This window comes from Bubalus bubalis, chromosome 4 (genome assembly GCF_019923935.1).
Source record: "Bubalus bubalis isolate 160015118507 breed Murrah chromosome 4, NDDB_SH_1, whole genome shotgun sequence".
In the NCBI taxonomy this organism is placed as follows: domain Eukaryota; kingdom Metazoa; phylum Chordata; class Mammalia; order Artiodactyla; family Bovidae; genus Bubalus; species Bubalus bubalis.
In genome coordinates this window covers 34,385,614-34,412,190 of record NC_059160.1, presented here as the reverse complement: position 1 = coordinate 34,412,190, position 26,577 = coordinate 34,385,614, and the positions used below count along the sequence as shown (strand labels likewise).

Here is a 26,577-nt window from a genome sequence, read left to right as displayed (position 1 = left end):
TGGAATGGCTGCATTCACAGCCCTCACTGTGCTCAGTCCTTGGCCAGGAGCAGCCCCTGGAAACAGGGCCTTGGAGCACAAATGACCCTGAAGTCATAGAGGGCCAGCTGGTGGGGGCACTGAGTTTGTTATATCCTGACCACAGGAGACCTGAGTGGGGTAGTGGTTTGGAAGTATAGCCCTGAGTACTGGCTCTAGTTGGGTGGTGATGGTGGTGGTGGTTTAGTCGCTAAGTCGTGTCTGACCCTTTTGCGACCCCATGGACTGTAGCCTGCCAGGCTCTGCTGCCCATGGGATTTCCCAGGCAAGAACTGGAGTGGGTTGCTGTTTCTTCCCGACCCAGGGATTGAACCCACATCTCCTGCATTGGCAGGCAGATTCTTTACCAGTGAGCCAACAGGGAAGCCCCTGGTTGGGTGCACCCGCCACTAAAAAACAGACCTGGTGATTTCTTTGAGTTCTGACATCTTACTTTCCTCCACTGTAAAATGAGAAAAATGACTGTATCACAAAAATGTATGTAGCACACCTCACAGAGTGCTAGTCAAGATTGAGATTCTATGAGATTCTATATAAATCCATAGCACCATGCGTGGCATAGAGGACATGTTCAACATATATTTCTCTCTTTTTAATGTATTCATAAAATGCAGTTGAGAGGTATAGGTGAATTGTATCAGGGGATTGTAAATATATTTTAACAACAGGTAGTTCATGTAATTAGAAGGTATGGTTTCTGCCAGCAAGCATCCTTCATGTTCGCCTTCTCAGAGTCACCCAGTTTAGCTCTCAGGCTTCAGCCCTTATTTTTATGAGGCTGTCTACCGTGCAACAGATAGACCAGCTGCCGACCTTGACCATCTTCAGGTAATTTGCCCTAAAGCGCGAGGTAGACAGCACTCTCTCTTCATTTCCTTACCCCTCTAGGCTTCCTATTCAGCCGAGAAGCAACTTGCACTGTAAGTCTGCATTTTATCTTGAGCCTCAAACACCTTGTGAGTCTTTGCTCCCCTATGCTTCTGCTCCTAAACCAACTTTCCTTGTGCCACAAAGCACTGAACTCAAGTGGCCCTCAGTGCGAGCTACTGCTGTGATGAGTCACAGAGCCACCCGCACTTTGTTTCGTTAGATTTGATCACTGCCATGAGCAGTCCTTCGATTGTCAGCTAAGAGACCCTTCAGGGAGTTGTCCCTTAATAGAAAGTCTCTTTTCTTCCCTCCTGTTGTAACTTTAAATTAAAAGAAACTGTAGAGGAGCTGGTGGCCTTGCAGCAGTTCATTCTTCTACCCACTGGGAGAACAACATCTGAGAAGACGTTATTGGACTGAGAATTGAGTTGTTGCTATTTTTTTGGGGCCAGAGTAGGGGGTGGGGCGGTTGCGAGGGAGGATCTGGCTCCCAGTAAGGTCATGGGGGGTGGGGGGCGATTCTTCGGTGCCTGCTGGGGAGCCTTTGGGGGAATGGAAGACATTGATTTAGCATCTTGGGATAATGAGATCACTGGTGTCTTGCCCCTGAGTTTTAGGTGGTTCTGTGTATTGTACTGTGGGAAACTGGCACTGGGACAACTTCAGAATCCAGGGAGGATGGGAGGCAGGAAGAAGGAGCTAATTTTTGACACATTCCTCTGACGAGTGCCCCCTCTAGGGAATCTGTGCCCAGGATAAGGACTGCTTACTGTGAGGCTTTTGGCATAGTTTTCCCCAAATAGTGAGTGCTGGTTGCTTCCATGTCACTTGTTAAAAAGATTGACAAACTGAACGTTTGGAGAGCCCCTCTGCTGAGCCCGACACTGTATTCTCTGCAGATTTGGGTCCATTCCCATTCTGGGTTAGAACCTGCCCTCATTTTGGATGTCTGCTGGGATTCCCGGGTGCCCTTCATGGCTACTGAAAGCTGAAGTTGTTTGATGGGTGGTAGCAGGGGCTGACTGCGATGTGCATGGACGTTCTTGTGATGCCCGCTGTCAGTACGCCGTATTGGCAGCCTGTCACACGTATCTGGCACAGGCCGTCTCATTACTTTCCTCTTGGACTGGGAGCTGCTCTGGAACAAGTGCATACCATTTCTTAGAATTCTGTCTTGACTTTTCCTACTTCACTTTCTCAGCTGCATCTCTACTGTACCCTGATGGCTAGCAGAATCATGCCTTTGCACATTAAATCAGGAAGTGAAGTGATAGTTATAATGCACACTAACTAATCAAACGAATCTCCAAGTTTGTTTCTGTTTTCTGTTTTGTTTTTTTTCGGCCGCTCAGCCTGTGGGGTCTTAGCTCCTGGATCAGGGATGGACCCCAAGCCCCACTGCATTGGAAGGCAAAGTCTTAACCACTGGACCACCAGGGAAGTCTCCTCTGAGTTTGTAAAGAAAGTTAATATGTGCTAAGTTGCTTCAGTCGTATCCAACTCTTGGACTGCAGCCGACTAGGCTCTTCTATCCATGGGATTCTCCAGGCAAGAATACTGAAGTGGGTTGCCATGCCCTTCTCCAGGGGATCTTCCTGATCCAGAGATTGGACCCAGGTCTCCTGCATTGCAGGCAGATTCTTTACCATCAGGAGCCATTAGGAAAAGTTGATGGGCTCACTGTTTGTTTCTAGGGACCTCCTCAGCCCCACAAACACGCCTCCCTTCTTCTGTCACTGCTTATTGGGCACCCTTTTCTCAATCTTTCTCTTCCCACAAGGTCTTTCTCCTCCTGCACCATCGCCACATGCATAAGTTAATCTCACCAGAGGAAGTGAGAAGTGGAGAGTTTGCTAAATACACAGTTGCCTGAATCGAAAGGGGGTAGCCATAGGTGACAAGCATTTGGAAGCTGAGCTCCTTGAGGGCACAGCATTGTATTTCCAGCACAATCACAGTACTTGGAACAAGGCAGCCACAGACTCAATGATGGCTGAGCCAATTTGTCTTGCAAACTAAGCAGCATTCTGATTCAAGGCGCCCAGCGTGATGGGGAGGTGAGAAAACTAATAGAGGTTAGGCATCCACCATGTTCCAAGCACCTGCTAGGTGCTTTACATGGATAATCCCATTTAATCCTCACAGCCCACACATTAAGTGGATATTATCTCCTTTCCACAAACAAACTGCAAGGGATCAGGTGCCTACTCGGTCTCCTCAACTAGTAAACAGGAGAATCACTGCCTGGATTTCAGTCTTTTTGACTCAGCCCCTCGTATACTGTTTCCATCATGCTGTGGCCAAGATGCTGGTGTGGGTTCCTATCCATGAAATGCGAGCACTAACCATGCCTTCCTGTCTACCACAGGGGACAGTTAGGAGCAGGTGAGAAGTGTAAAGTAATTTCTAAACATCACTTATCATTATCAAGTACCCACTGATCCATTTACTAAGCCAAAGAATATTTATTGAACACACAGATAGATATTGCTTAAGCTATACTTAACAGGAAATATTTTTACTTGAAGCAGAGATCCTGAATACATAAAAACTGACATCAAAGGAATTTATAGAGCAGTGTGTCTCAAAGGTGATCACCCAGTCATCTTGCTGAAAACCACCTGGGATGTTTTTGAAAATATGCTTTTCTGTCCCCTTCTCAGACATAAGAAACCTGAACCCCTGTGGTTGGGAAGCCCTCTAACCCTGAATTTTTAACAAGCATGACTGGTGATTCTTTTGCACATAAAAGTTTGAGAACTAGTGATAAAAACTTTTTATTGATTCACGTTGGTAGTAAGTTATATATATGGTTTATAGAGGTAAAGTAAAGATGCTCAAGGAGTAGTGGAAGTGCCAGAATAAAGCACAGGTGATTGTTAGATTGCTAGAAAGACTTTTTGGTGATTTGGTTTTAGGTTTTTGGTCATTTATTTAGGTTTTAAAGAACCTAAGTTTGAGTATATAGAATGCTAGCATGCTGAAGGTCAAGAGTGATGGGACCCGCCACAGAGTGGGTTGGGGCGGGGGAAGGATGGCAGTTATGTGCATTCCAGACTTAAAAAGATCTTTCTTTTCCAGGACAGATGGAGAGGTAAACTGAAGACCTGGGGTTGATTTATTTATTCGGTTCCATATCCCAAATATTTAGAACAGTGTCTGGAACATAGCAGGTGCTTAAAGACCTTTGCTTAACAAATGAATAAAAACAGGTGGAGGGAGAGAGCAATGTGGTGAATAGATTAGAATAGCTTGATTATGATTATTGTGGTTAAAGAAATAGAGAAGGAAGACGCTGGGAAGGAATCCTAGTGAGACCAGATAAGGACAAGTTATAATTAGACTAATACGGTCCTTACAGGAGAGTGCCTTCAGACAAACAAATAAACAGTGCAAAAGCAAACCTGGGGTTTGTATGGGATCAAATCATCCAGCTGCTGTTTGTGTGTATTATCTTGGGAGCAGCAATTACTACATGAGGATAAGGACTGAGTCTGTTTTGTTCTCCAAATGATCAGAGTCCTTAATAAATATTTATTGAATAAGTGACCGGGTTTCCACATGGGCTGGAAAAGAAAGCTTTTAAATGATACAAAAATATCTTGTAAAAAGAGAAGAAGAATCTTGATGAATGCTAACCAATAATGGATGATGATGAAAATAGCAAATCTTCATAAAAGCTGCAAGTTCTTAGGCAGTCTATTTGGAATGTAGGAGCATCTCCATCTGATGGTTTGCCGGTCACCAGACAGTGCTTTGCTGTTCATGTCACTTTCATTTTGCTGTGTCGAAAATCCACTGTGATGCCTAGCACAGTGCCTTGCCGATGTTGGCTATTGAATAAGTAATTGCTGAAGAGTTCAATCTGTGAATGAAGGGTATTGACTTGGGGTGGGGGAGGGGGGAAATCGAAAGCAGATGAGGAAGAGAGTTGCCTTCCTTCACTTAGAATTCCCAGAGTGGCCTGTGGTCCATTGACCTTTAGCAGGCAGATTTCCCATATAACTCAAAGCCTGGGTATTGTAATCTTGGGAAGAAGGATGCTTGCTAAGGTAATGACTGCAAAGGTGGGTTCAGCATTGTTCAAAGAGGCAGCCATTCATTTGATCTGGAATGTCAGGCTGGAAAATGTATTGGGGGAAGAAACGGTAAAAAAGTAATTCTAAACCTAACAGGAGTTTCAGTAGAAAAATGGCTCTAATTCAAGCGGTGTAATGTTAACATCAATGTGCGTCTCGTGGCTCAAGCCCCGCATCCTGCTTTGGAAATAAAAGGAGATTGTGTAAAGAATTAGCAATACAAGGCATTTTTAAGTGCTTTATTACAGAGGCCTGTGATACTCTGTGAAATCTATGCAGGCTTTTTCTTCCTGCTGTGCTTAATTTCAGAATCTGATGCTATTACCTATCCTTGGAGAAAAAAAAAATCACTCTCTGTTAACTCTTAAAAACCGAGTTTAGCATTGTGCTGGCTTTCAACATAATCTTTCTGACATTTCTCGGGAAGAGAGAAGTGGCGCATGTAGCTATGGAGGGGTTTTTGCCTCCAAGTTTAGTATCCAGGATTGCTTCTAGGGGGCGGCATTAGAGTAAGAGGGCAAGTTGGAAATAAATGTCGAAAGCATAAGTTTAGAAATGGCTCAAGCAGCTTGAAGAATAAGGTCTCTGAAAGAGTTGGCAGAGCTTGTGTTTGGCATGGATCCAGATCAGAAGCCAGAAAGGCAGATGCGTCCTAAAGAAGATCAGGCAGAAGCCAGGACAGGAGTTAACCCTTTACAACAGAGATGACTATCTTCTTGTGATATGAAGAGAAGCCCTCCATATAAGTTCCCTGGCATGCCATCACTGTGCTCCTTCACCTGTCTAGCTTGAAATAACAGTTGATGTTGATTGATAATTTACTGTTGCCAGGCATTGTGCTAAGCAGTTTATTTTTATTGGCTCTTCCCAGGAATTCTCTGATGTAGATACACATGTTGATCCATTTTACAGATAAGGAAACTGAGCTGGCCCCAAGTAGTAGAGCTGGCATCTGGTGGAGCTGAGACTTGAACACAGAGTGGTCTGACTCAGAGGCTGGGGCTCTTGCCCACTGTAACATGGGAAGTATATTTTAAGTCCAGTTGAGTCATGGCTCAAAATGATGCTTGTGTTTTCCTCTTCCTCTATACATGTACTTTTATCCCTCTAGGACAGGCTCTTTTTGGCTTGTTTCTGAACTTTGGCAAAGTTCCCCAAAGTGGGATCTCTCCTTACAATTTACACTGTTTACCGCTGTCAGGTCAGTCTTCCTGACATGCTGTTTAGATTGTGTTGCCCCTTTCCTGAACATTCATGGTGCCTGAATACCACACTGCAATGGGATCCAGACCTTTAAGTTTGCTTTCTAAGGGCCTTACCATGTTCTCCAAACCTTCTACTTTTTCAGGCTCATATTGGAAACTGTCCTTTTGAGACCAGTTTGCTTCTGGTCTGGATTCAAGCTGAGCATGGTTTCCCAAATGGCTCTCAAAGTGTCTGCGACACATGAGCCTTGTCAGCTTCTCTCAGAATGCTCATGTCAGGGGCCTTCCAAGAGTATCTCATGAAAAGCCAGTGCTTGCATCTGAACTCTGTGACTCGAGGAATTCTGCTTCAGACCTCCTCATTGTCTGACTTTCCTTGGTTCCCAATCCACTTGACTCTGGGTTTAAACTTTCTCTTTTGATGTGTCTGTTCATTCATTCAGTTCAGTTCAGTTCAGTTCAGTTGCTCAATCGTGTCTGATTCTTTGCAGCATGAATTGCAGCACACCAGGCCTCCTTGTCCATCACCAGCTCCTGGAGTTTACTCAGTCTCACGTCCATCGAGTCAGTGATGCCATCCAGTCATCTCATCCTCTGTCATCCCCTTCTCCTCCTGCCCCCAATCCCTCCCAGCATCAGAGTCTTTTCCATTGAGTCAACTCTTCGCATGAGGTGGCCAAAGTACTGGAGTTTCAGCTTTAGCATCATTCCTTCTAAAGAACACCCAGGACCAATCTCCTTTAGAATGGACTGGTTGGATCTCCTTGGAGTCCAAGGGACTCTCAAGAGTCTTCTCTAACACCACAGTTCAAAAGCCTCAATTCTTTGGCACTCAGCTTTCTTCACAGTCCAACTCGCACATTCATGCATAACCACTGGAAAAACCATAGCCTTGACTAGACGGACCTTTGTTGGCAAAGTAATATCTCTGCTTTTGAATATGCTGTCTAGATTGGTCATAACTTTCCTTCCAAGGAGTAAGTGTCTTTTAATTTCATGGCTGCAGTCACCATCTGCAGTGATTTTCAGTAATCAACAAATATTTGTTGAGCACCTACTGTGAGCCAGACCCCACTTTAACTGCTAGAGTGTCTGTGATATGTGGAACAGGCACATACCTTATATACAAATCCTTGTATATCACCTGACTTTATGACTGTAAACTGTAGAAATGTATTTTGCAGGATTATATACAACATGGAGGAGAAGTGTCTGCTATTTTGGCAGGACAGCCAGAGGAGGCAGCCATGAGGAAGTCACATTTGAAGGATGGTTACTGAAGTCTCATCGAGGTCTCATCCCTGGTGGCTTAGATAGTAAAGAATCCTCCTGCACTGTGGGAGACCCACGGGAGACCCAGGTTCAATCTCTGGGTTTGGAAGATCCCCTGAGAAGGGAATGGCAATCCACTCCAGTATTCTTGCCTGCAGAACTCCACGGACAGGGGAACCTGGTATGCTACAGTCCATGGGGTTACAAAGAGTCAGACATGACTGAGTGACTAGCACTTTAATGAGAAAAAGGGGACAAGAGAAAAAACCTTTGAGACATACGAGTAGTATATGCAAAGGTCCCAGAGAGAGATGGGTGGGTGTGTTCTTGGAATTAGAAGGCCAGCATTGCTGGAGCAGAGTGACTGGGAGATGGACATTGATGAGGCTGCAAAGGTGAGTCTTCGAAGGTGACTCTTCAAATAAGAGTGATAAGAAACCCATTGAATAGTTTTAAGCAAGAGACTGATAAAATCTATGGCCAGAGCATGTAGACCAAATTTAAGAGAAGAAGGAATGGATTTGGCAAGCTTGTAAGGAAGCCGTTGCAGCTATTTACACAGAGAAAGATAGTGGCTTTGATTTTGGACTTTAGCAGTAGTATCAGAGATGGAGACGATAGGAAAGGTTTTACAAGCAAACATAGAGGGGAGGTCACCCAGTTTCAGTGCTTTGTATTTGCCCCCACCCCAATTCTACCAACCTAATGGAATATTCCATCTGATAATTAATCATTGTTTTCTTGTTCATAAATTTGGGGAAAAGATGTGTAAGTCCATCTGCTTCCCAGGGATGCTGCTGACTGTATCTATACCTCTTTTAGCCCTTGAGTATTTAAGCATAGTGGAGAAGGAAATGTCTACCCACTCCAGTATTCTTGCCTGGAAAATTCCATGGACGGAGGAACCTGGCAGGCTATAGTCCATGGGGTTGCAAAGAGTCGGCCACGACTGAGCACATCAGCAGCATTCAAGCAGAGAGATTTGACACAAAACCTGTAGTGTCTTCTGTCTCTCTCTATATATTTGCTTTCATGTTTCTGAACTTTCCTTTGGTATATATCATACTTTCCCATAGATTTTCTGAAACACTACCCATCCCTTAATTTCCAAGTTGAAGTTTGCTTTTTTCACAGCATCCTTACAGAATCTACTGACTGATGCTTTCTCCTTGTGATCTGATGATACTTACATCTATAGCCACTTTTAAAGATTTGACTGTTCCATGTTATAAGCATATTGTGAACATGTCTTATCTTTTGAGAGATCCTGTGAGTTTGCCTAGGGATGTGGATTTGTAGTCCAGTATTATACTCCTATTGTGGCTCCTCATTTACATCTTTAGTATGACAGCCTACTTAACCTCTCAGTCTGTGATTCCTCATCTGCAGAATGGGGATAATTATATGTACTTCATAAAGCAGTTGTCTAGAATCAATGAAAGAAAGAGTATAAAGTCTATAAAACAGTCCTTGGCCATAATGAGTTCTGCTACATGATGACATTTTATGGTCATAAATGTTATTCTTTGAAATCAGAAACCTGTGTCTTATTACTACTTTTATCTACTTGGAGCTCAGTAAAAATTTATTGAGTTCACATTTAAATTTAAATTTATGTATCACTTCTGCCAGGGGATACAAATATAAGTACATCTTGGTTCTTGTCTGCACAAACCTCTACTTGATAGGGAAGTTAGTAACATAAACTGGTAATTATGTATCAGTGTGATAGGTATAGTGTTAGAGTATTTTGAGAGCAAGGAAGAGAGGTTGGGGAAGGTTTTCTAAGTGAATTGAAGGGTGAGTTGAGTATTTTATTAATCAATTAAATATATATTGAAATAATATGTATATGTTGTGTAAAACTCAAAGCTACATAACAAAATAGCACACCTGTCTTATTGATGATCATGCCACTCCTTTTACTTCCAACTCTGTATCTGTATTTCTGAATAAAATGTTTATTCCTTATTTTCCAAAAAATGTGAGTTATTGATTGACTTCCTACTAGTTGGCCTTGTTATACTACTCTTCCCCCACCCTTGCTTCCTAACATCACACATATTCCTTTTCCCATTATCTCAATGTAGTTTCATCTCCCTCCTTTTTTAGAGTTAAATCAGTTCAGTAAACACAGTTACAGGAATTTCCTGGTGGTCCAGTGGTTAGCACTCGGTGTTTTCACTGCTGGGACCAGTTTGATCCCTGGTCGGGAAGCTAAGATCCTGCAAGCTGTAAGGCACCCCCAAAAGAAATAATCCCCCCAAAACAAAAACCCAAACAAACAAAAAACCAAACACACAGTTACTTTAACTCTGTAAGTGTTGTTGACCACTGAGGATATTGTATATTGATTACTTTTACTTTTTAAAGAACTTTTTTGGTTTTTCTGGAGTTAATAATGGTTTCTATTCAAACCCACAAGTTTTAGTAAAAGTGTTCAATGTTTACTGGAATTTCTGAGTCAGGCTTAAAAAGGGGGAGTAGCATAACCAGGGTAGACTTTGGGGGCAGTCAGCCGTGGTTGGAAAGATCATTTTATCACTGACATCATTTAGAATTATTCTTAGAATTAGATAATAAAAAGCCCATTGACTTTTAGTTAGTTATATTGTTGTTCTTAAAATTTCTGCAGACATTGCATCCACTTATTGCCTATACTTGGGCACACTGCTCCTGCCAACCTGCCCTTGGTAAGGCTCTGAGTTAAGCTTAGAAAGGCAGAGGGAGGTACTCTGAGAAGGGAGGAAGGTATTCCAAGCAGACAGGACAGTGTGACTAAAAAGGCAAGAAGGTGAGAAATAGCATGGTGTGTTTGTGAAATTACAGACAGTGTGGTGTTGGTAGAACATAAAGTACGTGACAGGAACCAGCTGAGATGAGGCAGTGATGTTGGCAGTGGTCGGATCAAGGTGATCTTTTTGTCATAGACCCAAAGGCCACAAATTCTGTCTTGTAGGTCATGGGGAACCTTATGGTGTTGAATAATATGGTCTGTTTTGCTTGTGAATGAACTAATGGTATACTGGACAAAAACATGGAAAACTCTCTTCTTAAGTCAGCAATTAAAATGCACATTTGGTGACATGTTAGTACTTTAAGGGTACCCCACCAGTAAAATTTGTAGAGCACACAGTCCTTTAGAATGTGTGCATGAATGCATGCACATGTATTCACAATTTATGTACATGTGTTGTACTGGACCTAACACTCAGCCTGCAGTAAACACTAAGGGCGAGGTTCAGTTTAAATGACAGTTGAATAATAGTAGTAGTACGTCAGAGTTCCCTGGAGACCAACTCTGACACGTAGAGTTGCACGCATTGGGTTTATTGGGAAGGCTCTTGGGGACAACAGCCATGAAGGGCTGAGGAAGGCAGGATGAGCCTAAGGACTGTGATGCAGCTGAGGCTTCAGCTAGCCTATGCATAACTCTGAAACTGGATGGCTCCTCAGAGATGTCCTGAACTGAGGCAAGTGGGCCAGGCCTTTGTAACCATACGTTGGTTCTGGATGTGAGCCATCCCTGGGGAGCAGGGGGAAGTTTGTATGAGGGTAGTTCTTCAGAGGGGACTTAGATGTGAGTATTCAGCAGCCAACACTCTTGGAAGCTGGGAAATCAATGCCACTAAGAAAATCCCATGGATGGAGAAGCCTGGTGGGCTACAGTCCGTGGGATCGCTGAGAATCAGACACGACTGAGTGACTTCACTTTCACTTTTCACTTTCATGCATTGGAGAAGGAACTGGCAACCCACTCCAGTATTCTTGCCTGGAGAATATCAGGGATGGCGGAACCTAGTGGGCTGCCGTTTCTGGGGTAGCACAGAGTCGGACACGACTGAAGTGACTTAGCAGCAGTAGCAGCAGCAAGTAGCATACTACAGTATCCACTAAACGCAACCTTCTGAGACTCTACTTTTTTGAATTCCTATAGATTTTCCTTGAAATATGGCTGACAAAGGGGTAAGCAGTGGGTCTTAGAGATACAGTTCTGCCATTTTCCCATGTTCACTTGTATTTGCATTATTGGTATTACTTTGAAAACCTCTGGAGTTTTGTAGGATTATATTTTAAAATCATTTGTTAGCTTTACGTGAATTAATTTAGCTAAATGTTTAGAGGGTGTAGTCCATCATGTCACAATGTGTGACAAAGAAGACAGTGGCATTAACATTCAGTTCTTCTAGTTGTGACATGAAGGGCCCTGTGGCAATCTATTAATAGTTAGATTAAAAAAAGAAACACATGGATCATCTGGAACTTCCAGCTTTGGAGAAAATGTCTTTATGAAATGAGACCAAGAGAACATTTTAATTGGAGGTAGGATAGCTGATTGGACATAGACATATGGTGGTGGAGATGGTGTCTCTGTGTATTGACAAAGGAGGAGGAATTCTTGCCCAGTATGCAGACAGGAGTGAAGCCTAGGTTTTCTGGGTTCCCAGACGGGCATCTAAGTCAGTATTCTCCTAACTTCCTTTGATCATGTATGTACACCATCAATAAAAAAGAAAATATTGCTTTACTAATAGTAAGCATACAAAAAGAGACATTAAAAGGCCTGAGATAAAGAGGGAATAAGGAATATCTACATAATAAAAATGTATTTCTTTTAGCATGCTAGTGGATTTTTTTTTTTTTTTTAGAACCCTTCTTGAAGACTTTTTCAGCTAGTTTTCTTGAGTGTAAGTTATATACTAAATAGGGGATAAAGTACTGGCGACAAACTTTGATGGTTTTATGAGTTTGGTCTGTGCAACTATTTAAATGTGATAGCATGAACTACAGGTATTAAAAAATAAGGTTTTAGAATGGGGTTCCCGATGGCTCAGTGGTAAAGATTCTGCCTGGAGTGCAGGAGATGCAGAGATGTGGGTTTGGTCCTTGGGTTGGGAAGATCCCTTGGAGTAGGGCATGGCAACCCACTTCAGTATTCTTCCTTGGAGAATCCCATGGACAGTGGAGTCTGGTGGGCTACAGTCCATAGGGTTGCGAAGAGTTGGACACGGTTGAAGCAACTGAGCACACACGAACACGAGGTTTTAGAACACAGTTGTGGTACTTTACGATATTTTAAAAATCATGAAGGGAATGTGTGTGTGTGTGTGTGTGTGTGTGTGCGCGCGCGTCCTAGCCAGGGTCATGATGACTTAGCATTTCCTCATGTCTAGCAATTCCTCATAATTAACTAGAAGGTTGGGGCCACACTGACACCATTACCCCTCTGAATATCTGGCTGTAATTTATGAGCCATATCCTGCCTAATACGCCAGAATGCTTTTGAATGTTCTCTCATTGCTTATTTTTTCTTGGAGTCATAGATTTATAAATCAGTTACATGCAACAATGAAAAGATGTCTTTATTTGTGTCTCTCAGCAGTAGAGAACCTAAGAAGACAAACCCTTTCATAAATGTAGTAAGTTTCTTCATGTCCTTTTGAAATTTTAAATGTTTAAAAGCACTTTTATAGCAAAACTCAGCCTTACTTTAAAGAATTATTCTAGATTTGTTTTGTGTCTGAACTTTGGATAGCTTCGCTTCCTTATTAACATCTTTTATTTTCTTAATCAAAGTTCATTTTAGTTGTGTTTTCATTTTATATTTAAAAGTTTCTGCTTACAAAACGTTTGTTGCTTTGAATTTCTTGGAAGAAAGGGGATAAATACATTTCAGGTAGCATTATTACTTTTCATTAGAGATTAAAAGGTAGCAAGATTTGCAACCAGTATATAGAAGTCTTAATAAGGATATAGTGATCATGGTTGGATTCCCAAGAAAAAGTAATCACATAATCTTAAATATAGTTCATAAGTTATAAGGTAGAACCTCATTATGCTAGAGAATGGTACTTTTTAAAATAATAAATAATTGATTCCTTTTTAAATATACATTCAAATGATCTTTCTAATTATTGAGTGAAGGACAAATACTGTCTCTCAAAAAATATTGTGCCCTGACATTTTCAGGTGATTCCATCCATATTTTTATTCTGTTTATAACTATTTGCATATTGATCTTAATAGTAATTTAAAATTTACAATGTTGTTATATTTTACTGTGATTAACTATTATTCATTAATTTAAAGTGTGTTTATTGTGAGTCTGTTCTTTGTCACATATGAGATATGCTGACTAATGGGGTTACCAGGGTGAATAATAGAGATTTGGTCCTTGCCCTTATGGCGTTTCCAGTTTAGTGAGAAAAATGGAGATTAATCAGTTAATCATACTTGAGAGACATTCTCTTGTCTAGTGTAATTGTGACTGGCAACTGGATTGTTAATTTAAAAAAATTGCTAAAGCATAGAATCATAGAGAAATGACATATTCCCTATATATTTTAGCATTTTAAACAGTGTTTAGTCAGTTTGTTTATTGCTGTTCCATTGTTTATCAATATTTATTAATTTACCAATTAATTGATGTATAGCTGGGGCTTTTAAGGATGAGTCTTGAGTGCCACTGCTTGTCATCTTGGATAAGTCACACTTGAGATGTACGTTCTATGGTTTTTGATTTGCTAAAAATGATAGGAGAGCTAAAAGGCAAGCAATTTAAGTGCTGAAATTGATCTTTAAATTTTTTTTTAATTTTTATTCTAATTTTATGAAGCTATTGAAACCTAATGTGAGTTTTTTAAAAATTTACCTTTATTCCTTCCAAAGCATTCAATCTAGTATTACAAATAACATCCTTTTTGCCCTCCTATTCTCTCACTTATGTAATGTTTAATGAATTTAGTCAATTACAGTAACAAATAGAAATGATGTAAGGAGACTTGGATCAAGCAGACAAGTAAAGCAGTTAGAGCAGGTGTGTGCGGTGTGCTGGAGTAGCCTTTTCGCCAGTAGGGTACCATGGCTAATTCTATGTTTCACAGAGGGGATGGAGCACATGAGTTACTCTGGTGATTAGGTGAATGTAGGTTGGCTGTGAAGGTTTTACTCTAGGAGTCCGGAGGAGTGCTATGAAGTGTATTATGGAGATGAGTGTGGGGAGCTTTAAGGATATATTATAGGGTTGTTCAGTCGCTAAGGAATGTCTGACTCTTTGTGACCCCATGGACTGAAGTGCACCAAGGCTCCCCTGTCCTTCACGATCTTCCCGAGTTTGCTCCAATTCAGATGCATTGAGTCGGTGATACTATCTAACCTACTCACTCTCTGCCTCCCTCTTCTATTGCCCCAGAGTGGCTGGGGCACAGAAAAGAAGGGCAAAAGTCATGAAGAATGAGGCTGCAGGAGGGGGCAGGGGTCCTGTCACATAGGGTCTTGTAGATGCTGCTAAGGTTCTGAGTTTTTATCATAAAAGTAAGGGCAAGTAGTTAAAGGATTCATATTTGCATTTTTAAAAAGATCATTCTGGCTGTTGTTTGGAAAATGGAATGAATAGGGCATCAGTTCTGTAGTGATTAGAGTAGTCTAAATAAGAAGCGTTGTCCTTGTCTCCAAACCTATTCTTCCATTTTTCAGGGCCTTATCCTGCTACAAGTGTAAACGGGTCCTTGAAATACTTGAGAAAAAGCAGAACCTAAATTCATCATACATATAAATCTTTCAGTATCCCCAAAGACCAGGAATAGTATTTTCTATAGTGTACTTTGCTTACCATTTTTCCTTTTGTATTTGTATTTATATTCACAGTTCCAGCACGTCATGTTTTCAAGACAATAGAAAAAAAGGGGAAGGCATTCTTTTAAGCCTGTACCACACTATTGATTTTCTTTGAAAGGACAACAAGTGTGTTTATTTTATCACTGTGGGTCTAAAAATTAACCATGAAACATCATTTTCTACTTCTAAACTAAGTGTAACAAAGAAATGCTTTATTGCAACTTCATCAATAATTCAAATGCAACTTAAAAGAAACTAGGGCAGCACAAGGAAAAAAAGCACACTTGTTCCATAATTGAGTCGATTAAATAGTATTGAGTCCCATTGTCATATTCATATTGGTGAAACAACTTTTATAACTGCAGAGACTCTAATAAGACCTCAGAATTATGAGACAATGTCATAGACATTTCTGTATTATTTTTTTTTTTACTGTAAAATACAAATAGCGAAAGCAAGCTTTTCCTTGTGTGCGATAATGAAGAAACAGCTTTTGAAAGGTGCTCTTATTGGGATTTTAGTAGTTTTCAAGGCTGTGCAGTAATAGCCCAAGCTATTTTGGAACTGTGCATACATTAGTGTTCTTGTGCAGCAAGATACACTAATGTGTGAAAAAGTATACGATCGCACCTTGTTTAAATTTGCAGTTTTTGTGCATAATCCCACAGTAAGCTCTTGTCAGGATTTGACTGCACAGGGGAGTAGAAAGTTTAGAGCAGGCTACAGATTGGGGTTGGGTGTAAATATCCAACTATGAAAATAAGAAATTTTAAAAATTACATTTTTTTGAAAGATCAAAAGAGTTCAGTTTATATGATATGATATGTATAAATCAACCTATGGTGAGTTTCGCCCATGGAAGCTTCAGAATATGCATAAATAACCTTCCGAATGAAGATGTATATCTGCTTTATTTTGTATTTGCAGAGTGTGAGTGAAAAGTATGGAGTGTGATTTTTAAAGACAATGATCACATTATAATTTATGCATTCATATTAATGTTGTTTTTCAAAATTGTCACCCAGAGAAGCAGAACCCTGATTCCATTGATGCCCTTGTTCAAAACATTTTGGAAAACTTCCTCTCCGAATTGTCTTTTGAATCATTTGCAAGCCTGACTAAAAACATCCATCTCATTACTTTCTATTCGCATTTTATACCAAGATTCATCATGCTTTTTTTTATTCACCAGAGTTGGCTATAAATGTCTCTCTGAAATGATGAAAATGGCTAAAATTGACTTTCAAATTATGAAATTTGTCACCATTGAGGATATTTAGAAATGTGTATGCATGTGTGTGGTACAGACTTAGAAAGCAGTTTCTAAAGGAGGGAGAAATACTTTGAATAATGGCTGAGCTTTAGAGTGAGTAAGTGGCCTTCTCAGGTGACCATTGTGAAGGGAAAGCATGTTTGGATGACATGGTATGTTTGTTTAAAAACCAGTCACATTACTTTTTAATGACCCTGTATATTAGTTTTCACAATGTATACAAAGAAAAATGCAAATATGCCTTTTGGAATGCAAGGCCAAAATATCTTACATAATTAGTAGCATATTTTATTAGTAAGACAATTAAAGAATTAAGCAACTACAGTGTTAATTATGTGTTGGCAGATTCTTCAGATATTGGTCTTTCCATAAGAATGTCTCTGTATAGTTTTACTTTATCTAAATACTGTCCTTTACTATCTGATCCTTACGTATGTGTATTTCCATTAGCATCTTACGTAATTCATACTTATTTTCATGTCATTTGAATGTACTAGTTGGTAGCATGTGAAATTTTCATTTCAGTTGACCTCTTCCTAGTAAGTAATTGACGCAGTTTTCAGAACTATTAGTGCTATTTTCTTAACCATCAGTAAAAACCCAAATAGTCACATGTACTTGAAATGTAAAATAATTGGAATGACTTCTAAGTATTTTCTTAGTTTACAAGAAACCTGTGATCATTCAGGACACCTCACACACAGTATGTGTGTTAAATGACTTATGAATAAAATGAAAATGAATTAATAATGTACAGATCCAGAATGACCATTTACCTCCAGTTTGAACATCTCTATTGTGTTCTTTTCTTCAGTGGGTAGGAAATGAAAGAAGCAATCACTGGAGAGACTCAGTTGAATAGTTTTTATTTTCCGAGTATTAGATTTGGTATTGATATTAGAAGGAAAGCAAACAGCTCGAATATAAATTTGCCATGGTTGGTTTTTGTGACCATGAAAGGTAAGTGAAGATTAGATGCCCAAAGATCACAGAGAGTTTAGGACAGCTTTCTGAGGCTGGGCAGGACTCTTGTTGGTGAGTAAAGTTTTATTGGGACACAGCCATGCTCATCCATTTACACATTAGCCATGACTACTTTCAAACTGTAAGAGCAGAGTTGAATAGTTGTGGCAGATAGTATACAAAAATATTTACCCTGTGGTCCTTTAAGAAAAAAATAGCTGGACCTGTAAGATCAAGGACCACTAGTTGTACCTGACCTCCCCATCTTTATGAAAACTCCAAAGCATTTAGAGAGCCTGTTTGGAAATTAGAGGCAGCAGCCACAGAATATTTGGAAGATGGCTATGATCCATTTGTCAGAAGATATAAAATGATGCAAGGTTTAAGAGAAACTCAAAGCAAGAGTGGACCCTATAGCAGGTCTGGGCTTGGAGTTAGTGCAAACAGTTCTGCCCCTTAGGTCATAAGGCTCAGCAGAAGCCCAAAGGTAGTTTTTGACTTCCGGCTTTGGGTGTCACTTGGTAGCTCTTTGAAAATGAACAGATTTAAATGGAAGCAACCTAGATGTCCATCAGCAAATGAATGGATAAAGAAGTTATGGTATAGATACACAATGGAATATTACTCAGCCATAAAAAGGAACACATTTGAGTCAGTTCTGATGAGGTAGATGAACCTAGAACCTATTATACAGAGTGAAGTGAGTCAGAAAAAGGAAGGTATACAGAATATCTTTATATATATACATATATATACAGAATATAGAAAAACGGTACTGAAGAATTTATTTTCAGGGCTGCAGTGGAGAAACAAACATAGAGAATAGACTTATGAACATGGGGAGAGGGGAGGAGGGGGTGAGATGTATGGAAAGAGTAACATGGAAACTTACGTTACCATAAGTAAACTAGATAGTCAATGGGAATTTGCTGTATGGCTCAGAAAACTCAAACAGGGCCTCTGTATCAACCTAGAGGGGTGGGATAAGGAGAGAAGTGGGAGGGAGTTTCAAAAGGGAGGGTATATATGTATACCTTTGGCTGATTCATGTTGAGGTTTGACAGAAAACAGCAAAATTCTGTAAAGCAATTATCCTTCAATAAAAAAATTAAAAAAACTGGTGTTTGAATACTAAGATCTGGTATATACGTTTGCACCACTTTTCAGTATATCTAACACACCCTTCAGAGGCAGTAAAGACTTGTAGTTTAACATGGTATGCAATTTGTATTATAGTGATTCTTTTATCCTGGTTAACTATGTCCACATTTCTTTTTTTCTGGTTTTGTGATCCTGAATGGGTTTTCTTTGGCTGAATGCCTTTATCTTTGACTGTTCTAAAAATTCTAAAGTCCACTGTTTATGCAGGAATTGTTCCAGACTAATAGCTACTTCCTTCATATTAAACACCTTAGTTAGTTTGCATTAATGAACTTGGGTACTGCTTTGTTCCTTTTTCCAACAGGGGGAGCAGTTTTGGGGACTGAATCAAGCTTAACATGTGCTGGTCCCTTTAGTTCTTTGGAAACTTTATTTTACCTATTAACTATCATGAATTTTTGACAACAAATGTCATATTGGAAATTCCATTGAAGGAAAGTATAACATTGTGATAATGTTTACTCACAATGTAATTATTCATCGACAATTTCTAAAATCTGTAATAAATTAGAAAATAAAACCCCAGTAACTTTTTTGTTCCTCATTAAGAAAAGTAGATTCAGAAAGCTTATATTATAAATGTATCATTGTACTGCTTACCAAAAGTTAGGAGTTTTATTCTTGTAGGAGTTAGGCTATTAAGTAATGTTTATATAATCCTGATAAACATTTCTCCATGACTGAATTTTGAGTGGAAAACTTTCTTTCCTAAAAGGCTCTAAGTGAAAAAAAAAAAAAAAAAAAAAGCCTGTCCTCTGACTGTGTATCGTGTGTGTGTGTGTGTGTGTATGTGTGTGTATTTAGATCCATCTTAATACCAACTAATGCCAACATCTGGCAGAGAGATGGAGAGATCTGGGAATTTGTTGCTTGAAACCCTGGGACAAAGTGTTCTGCTCTGACCAGCAAACATAGTTGTGGACTTGAACTGGAATCTTCAGGGGCAGAAACGTCTTAAGTGTCTGGAAAATTGGCCTGTTGAGTCACCATGAAGGCACTAAAACAAAACTAATTTTAAGCAGGTCAAAGTTCAGTGATTCCCTCTGGAATTCAAACTTTTAAAAAGAGTCTCATGTTTAAGTGAAAAGGGTCAAAGTTGATGCACTGTTACAATGTTTTGAATGCTTTCCCTTAAGAACAGCCACCCAGGCTGGGATTAGCATGAGGAACTGCAAGGCTGGCACTTCAGCGTCTGGGTTAAAAATATTTTAAAGCAGTAAATGCAGTCAGTACAGAGAGATCCCTGGGAGCCTTTCTATTCAAAAATGTGTGAGCTCAGGGCAGCGACTGCAATGTAATTTAGGGCAGTGTATGCTTCATAGCTTTGGAGAATATTGCTTCCCGCTAATGTTCCATCGGAGGATGGTAGGATAGTAGTAATTTTAGAAGGTGGTATTCCTGTTTGTCTTACATCAAAAACTTCAGAATAAATAAAAGGACAAATCAACTGAACAAGAAATGTAACTATGGAAAAGTACCAATGAATCTAAATTTGAACTGAACAGATACAAAATCAGCATGGGTGTAGGAATATTTTTAAGGCGGAAGCTACGGCAAAAGCGACTTCCCAGGGAATGAACTGCACAGGTATGTACGATGTGTGGCAAATAGCCTGCAGAAACTTTGAAGAAAGTGCCTCATCAACACTGAGGTCCTTGAACTATGACCAGACAGACGTACTGCTGTTGAATATTTGAATTGAATTATTTTAGAAAATGGAAACAGGAGATTTAATTTCGGTAACTGGCTCAGATGATATGTAGATATCTGAGGATGCCAAGGAATTAGCTAGTCAGAATTCCCTGAATGAGATTGTACTGGGATCATATGGTGCCCTTACCCTGAAGTGTGTGATTCCAGCACTTTTGATATTACCATGTTATGCACTGCAGCTAAATGCAATTGACTAGGTATTTTCTCAGTCTGAAGATCTTGTTGCTGACTCCGATGAGACCTAAACAGCATTCTTAGACATTAAAAAGAGCCTGTCATTTTATGGGTTGTGTCTAGGAAAGGAGAGAGGAACATTTACTCTGCCTTCAAATTTAGAGACTCAGCTAAAAACTGCAGCTATGAAATTTGGCTGGTGTCCATTGTCTCCTCAACTTCCTATAAAACTTTGGTTGTTCGTATTAGCTGTTTTCTTTTTCCATGAAACCAGTTGCAGAATATTTCTGTTACTCTTCATCATAAACCTGTGATACTCCCTTTGAAAAAGCTTTACTTGTTTAGTTATTTATTCAGTAAATACTGGTTATCCCAATTTGAGGAATTACATTTTGCATTGTTTTGACTGTCTCAAGAGATATGAACTCAGTCATGTCTGTTTATTTTAATGAGATAAGCCAGTCTCACGTGATAATTTTTATCAAAGCATAGAATAAAAATGCATGAGGAGGAAGGAAAATCCAAGTTATTGTATGATATGACTCTCTGTCATATAGTTTTTAATTGGAAAGTAAGCTGAGCTGAGCTGAAAGATGAGAGGATGTTTTGCATGATTCTTTGTGTTTCTTTCACTAATCAAGATTGATAGAAAGTGGTCTTTGATTTGGATCTTTGAATTCAGTTATATTTATAATTATTAAGATGATAACTGCTGCTTATTTTAATGTAGTAATACAGAAAGAAGAATGAGAGAATCAAATATTGCAGAGGTTAAATAGGAAAAGTAAAATGATTTAATATAGGAGTAGTTTTAGGCTAAGTTCTTAGATTTCTTCGAATCTTAATTATGGACCAGCAATTTAAATTTTTGAGCAGGGAATTTCCAAAACAAAACAGACTCATGGATTTAGAGAATGAATTTATGGTTGCTAGTGGGGAAGAATTGGGGGAAGAGATAGGGAGTTTGGGATAGACATGAAGACACTGCTACATTTAAAATGGATAACCAACAAGTTCCTACTGTAGAGCACAGGAACTCTGCTCAATATTATGTGGCAGCCTGGATGGGAGGTGAGTTTGGGGAAGAATAGATACGTGTATTAATAATATATATGGCTGAATCCCTTTTCTGTCCACCTGAAGCTATCATGACAGTGTTAATCTGCTATACTCTAATATAAAATAAAAAGTTTTTAAAAAGACAAACTATATGAAGAAATACAGAAACCTCAGTATATGCAATATTCTAATTTATTATTTCAACAGGACTAGTTAACAGTTTTATCACAAACGACCTTTTAAAAAATAGTGTTGCTCTGAACCTTGGCCCCTTTACGTGTCTCTGCGAGGAGAACTTTGGAAGAGAAGAGTCTTCAATCTGCCTGATAGTAAACTATCGTGACTGTTCTTGTTTTCCTGCATCTCCAGGCTCTGTCAGCTGTTAAACTTGCGCCAGCACACCGCTGGCTCGACACGCTGTGCTGATCCTTTTGTTTAACTGGCATCGCTCTCAGCTTCCCCACTTAAACCAGCTATCACAGTCCTCTAGGTCAACCAGATAGTTTCCCTCATCGCAAGCTCACCTGAACCATCTTCTGAGGTAGGGCCTGTGATTTCATGTCAAATCGCCACCTCAGTGGGGAGCTTCTGGGCTCACCTCTATCTTCCAAGGGTTAACAGTAACCTATAATAATAATTTGGTGACACAAAACGCTTCTTTTTATGCATTACCTATTTCCAGAGGCCTAATTTAGGTTTGTATCAAAATGGATATCACAAACAGTACCGGCTTCCTGCTGAGAAGCAAAGTGCTACTGAGAGACTTTCTGTTTTCTTTTTGGTGGCAGCTGGGAGGGCTGAAGCGACACTGGCGGGTGGGGGTGGGGGAGGCAAGCAATTGTCAGTCGCTTATAGTGTCGCCGCCAGGACAAGCTGTGGTGGAGAATGGTTTTCAGGGGCAGAATAGCTTGATGGAATTGTTATATCAGGAACTGAACTCTGTTCTATTGCACTTGATAAGAGGCAGATTTCAGAACACGGAAAACAGCAGAAGTGGTTATAGCAGATATCTTATATTTCTGTATGATTTTCATACTTCATGCTCTAGCAGCAATGACAGTGCTTACCCAGGTGTAAATACAAACAATAACCCAGTGCCCAGAAAGTTTTAAACTTTGAAGTCTCTATTGAAAGTCTTAGTTCCTCATCACAGGATCCCTGGCTGGGCTAGAGGCAGTCTGATCAGAAAACCTGAGAGAATGTCAGCACGTCCCATCATTCACCTTTTACCCTTATCTTTAAATCGCTCAGTGTCTTAACCAAAACATGCAGGGCTCCTCCATTGTCCTAGATCGTCAAGCAAACAGAAATTTATCATCATAATTTTTCTTATTTAACTACACCCAGGAGTATTTGTACTTTAAATAGAAACTTAGGAAGGGCTGTTTTTCATAACTGTTCAGAGTCAGAATTTCTGGCTGTACTGGTAGTGAGAGATGGAAAATTCGGCAATGCTATCACTGAGAAGGGGTCTTCCTGGGAATACTCTAGTCCACAGAGGCAAAAAATTACCATTACAGCAAAGCCATGAGCTGATTTTAGCCCAAATGTGGGATGGTAAATGAACTGCGTTTTAGAATTCAGTGATGAGGTGTGGATGCATTAATAGGCTTTCGGCTCTGTGGCAGCTTCCTGCTTCAGCCTTGGCCTTGACCGTGCCTGGTCCTCCTACCTGGAAAACAGCTGGGAAAATGGCAGGCAGCTGGGCAAATTGTCAAGAACTCCATTCCAGAACTTTAACTCTGGCTCCCACTGCAACGTTTTCCCCTTGTGTGTTTTCTGAGAGTTCAGGGTTTTTCTTGGCCGGCTGCTTCCCCAAGTGACCAGCCCGCTCCTCTTTGCTGCATGGTACCCTGGGGATGTGCTCTCAGGATGCCCGTTTCCCACCCGCCCCTGGGAGCACCACGAAAGAGCAGCTGTTTGGCTTTGCCACTCCCACTCCGAGGAGAGGCTTGGGTGGCCCGGCCTTTGGCTTATACCTAATTTGTGCATCCGAAGCACAGCTTGCTCGGCTCTGGATCTTGGCTCAGTGATCATGCTAATCATGTTCCTATAGGTGTTCATCTTAGGGTGTACTCTTGTAGGGTTAATCCATATGTTTTCTCCTTGCAAGGACTCAGTTTTTAAGAGTATTTAGTGGCTATTGCAAAAAACATTAATTTTTTAAAATGTGCAAGAACATATTCATGGCGTTCTTTTCGATTCCTTCAAAAGCTGTGTAAAACTAGATTTTGAAGGTGTTTCTACCATAAAGCCTGCTTTCAGACACATTCTATCGTTTCCTTATGTAATGGACCATAATTCATTTTGTAAACGTTTACTCTTTCAAAGCAGGAAGACTTGCTACAGCCATGGTCTAAGAGTTTGGTCACTTCTTAGGGATGGCTCAGGGCTCCCTTGTAATAGCAGCTCACTGAAGAAACCCAGAGAAAAGAAATAACATCAAACCTTCAACTGCAGCTTTTGTCCCATTTAAATTGCAATGGGTAATTTTGAAAAACTGTAAGTGGGGTGATGATGTAAGATGGACTTTTAACTCTCTTTTCAAAGTTTCTTTCCATTTTTGCGCTTCTTTCAAAACCTTTACCTAGAATGAGAGTGCATTTGTGTAGTTTAACGTCCTTTGTTTTCATGGTATTGTTTTTTTATAATGATTGGTGGGTAGAAATGTGCCAGGGCTTTGGGATCCGAGCCTCCTTTGGACCCCATAGGATGTCAATGGACTCATTAGGATTTAGCCAAGTTTTATGCATTATTCATAATATACATTCACAGCGTGTACACTAACGACCGTCTCCTGTGTCTGCTTAGTCAGAACCATTTGCATGCTGTATTATGGAACCATAATACAGAATGCATTTAGTCACATTTTCTGTATTATCCTTAATACATATTGTCATCATATTCTGTTATGGGGTATGTGGTGAATGTGTTTAAACAATAGCATGCACTTGTGCATTATGATTCCATAAAAACAAATGTATAATAAAAGTCTTGATGGAAGTAATTATTGCATATGTGCAGTAATAGTTTCTAAAAAAGCCTTCATATTCTTTCTACTTTGCTTTTATTGTTTGATTATCTAGTTATTTGTTTTATGTTATTTTATGCCTGCTGGACGAATGTCCTGAAATTTTTAATTTTGAAAACAACATACCTTCTTTATCCCTCTCATAGCTTCCCTCATTAGTTTCCCTAAATGAGTATTTAAAACTATAATATTTAAAAGAGACTCGATAATTAGGAAAAGCATGTTTCCTAGTTACCAATTAAAGATCTGTAGGGTGTTTGTTGTAAAGAGCCTGTGTTCCATGTAGTGACAAGAACTGTTATGTATGTGAGAAATTAATGTCAGATGATTAATATCATCTTCCATTTCCAGGATAGAGAAGTTCTGAGTTCTAAAGTGAACATGATTCACTGATTTAAGAAATTGACACTTTATCTTTTTATTTTGGACATCTTGCTTGCAAAATGGAAATGACCACTGCTTACTTGCAATTGGGTATCAGATTCATTGTCTTTTTAAGAAATAGTAATTTGGATCAGAAAGAAAAAATCTAGAAATACGCCTATGTGTTGCAGGTATGAAGAAAACAAATTATTTAAAACTCTAAATGATAATTTGCTGAAAAGTTAAATGGCAACCCACTCCAGTGTTCTTGCCTGGAGAATCCCAGGGATGGGGGAGCCTGGTGGGCTGCCGTCTATGGGGGCACACAGAGTTGCACACGACTGAAGTGACTTAGCATGCTGTAATGGAAATTTTAGGTACAGAATATGGTGAAAGGATTCATTGAAATTATATCTTATGAGAGGGTTATTGGTGATTTTTTAATACTTTGAAGTCATCTCATTTTCGTTAGTAACCAGTAAACTCATTTTAGAATGTTCATTTTGAGAACCCTACAGTTCATTTAATGTCCTCCAAATCTAGTGCTTTTGCACATGACCACTTCTTATTAAACCCTTTATTGGAACAAAAGCATATGGAATATGGTAGTCTTAGTGTGAAGAGTCTTTTTACTGAAAATGATACTTTTATCATTAATCTGTTTACTTTGCAGTCAGCCTTATGAAATTATTTTTTTCTGCTGAACATTATTGATGAATTTGTTTCAGATAAATGATCTTGCAGAAAATTTGAAGTATCTCCATTTGATAACATTTTAAACCACCCTTCTCTTGCTTTCTCTCTTCAGCAAGTTTGATATCATCCAGTTAAAATGGCCCTTTCAGTACTGTACATATTTTTTGGAAATCTGAAGGGAAATTTAGACTTGATGCAAAATCTGATTAATATCTTATCTACTTGTCTCAGTATATTATTGTATGTTTCTTCAGTGACTTTCACATGGTTGTTTGAGTCATGTCTGCATGTTGAAAAGACAGTAGAGTCCCATCTTGGTTTTAGACGTAGTTCCAGATATGATGGGTTGATTCCAAGTAGCCAGACCCCAAGTAGGACAGAGAATTATATGGTACTCACCAAAACCTAGATAATTTTTTCCTCTGGTGTAATGTGAATTTTTCACAGAAATAATAGATTGAGTGTTAGAGAAGTAGACAAAAGAAGGTATACTTTCTCAACTGGATACTTTTCTGATATAGTGGAAAGAAAGGATCTCATTGGCTGCTGTTTTCAGTTCAGGCAGTTCAGTTGCTCAGTCATGTCTGACTCTTTGCGACCGCATGGACTGCAGCATGCCAGGCTTCCCTGTCCATCTCCTGAGGCTTGCTCAAACTCATGTTCATTGAGTGGGTGATGCCATTCAACCATCTTGTCCTCTGTCACCCTTTCTCCTCCTGCCTTCAATCTTTCCCAGCATCAGGGTCTTTTCTGATGAGTCAGTTCTTCGCATCAGGTGGCCAAAGTATTGGAGCTTCAGGCTGCTGTTTTAACAAGCTATATTTCATCTGCTTTTATTTGACATTTCCTCCTTACTTAACAAAGTTGATTGCTTTGTCCAACTTTTTGTTGTCGACATAAATAATCGCTCTACATAAATAAGATCCTCATGTTAATTTTTAAAAGTGGATCAGGTGTTTTATTTTCTTTTTGCACTAGTGCCAATGCACTTGCCCTCTGCCAGTGCAGGAGACATAAGAGATGCAGGTTCGATCCCTGGGTCAGGAAGATACCCAGGAGGAG

At 39.7% G+C, this 26,577-nt stretch overlaps 1 protein-coding gene across 14 annotated transcripts in view; it reads left to right on the top strand.

Annotated features, from left to right (window-relative positions):
- SOX5 (SRY-box transcription factor 5) overlaps positions 1 to 26,577 on the top strand; it is a 1,156,954-nt gene that overhangs the window by 7,406 nt on the left and 1,122,971 nt on the right. For 2 of the 14 annotated variants that reach the window (XM_045165613.1, XM_045165605.1), the window contains exon 1: positions 18,337 to 20,066. The exons of 9 other annotated variants lie outside the window; for them this stretch is intronic. The gene's annotated coding sequence lies outside the window, so the exon portion shown is untranslated. Of the gene's footprint in view, positions 1 to 1,414; positions 4,962 to 18,336; positions 20,067 to 21,447; positions 21,967 to 26,577 lie in introns of those variants that run through there. 3 more of the 14 variants (XM_045165608.1, XM_045165610.1, XM_045165606.1) reach the window with 3 other exon arrangements.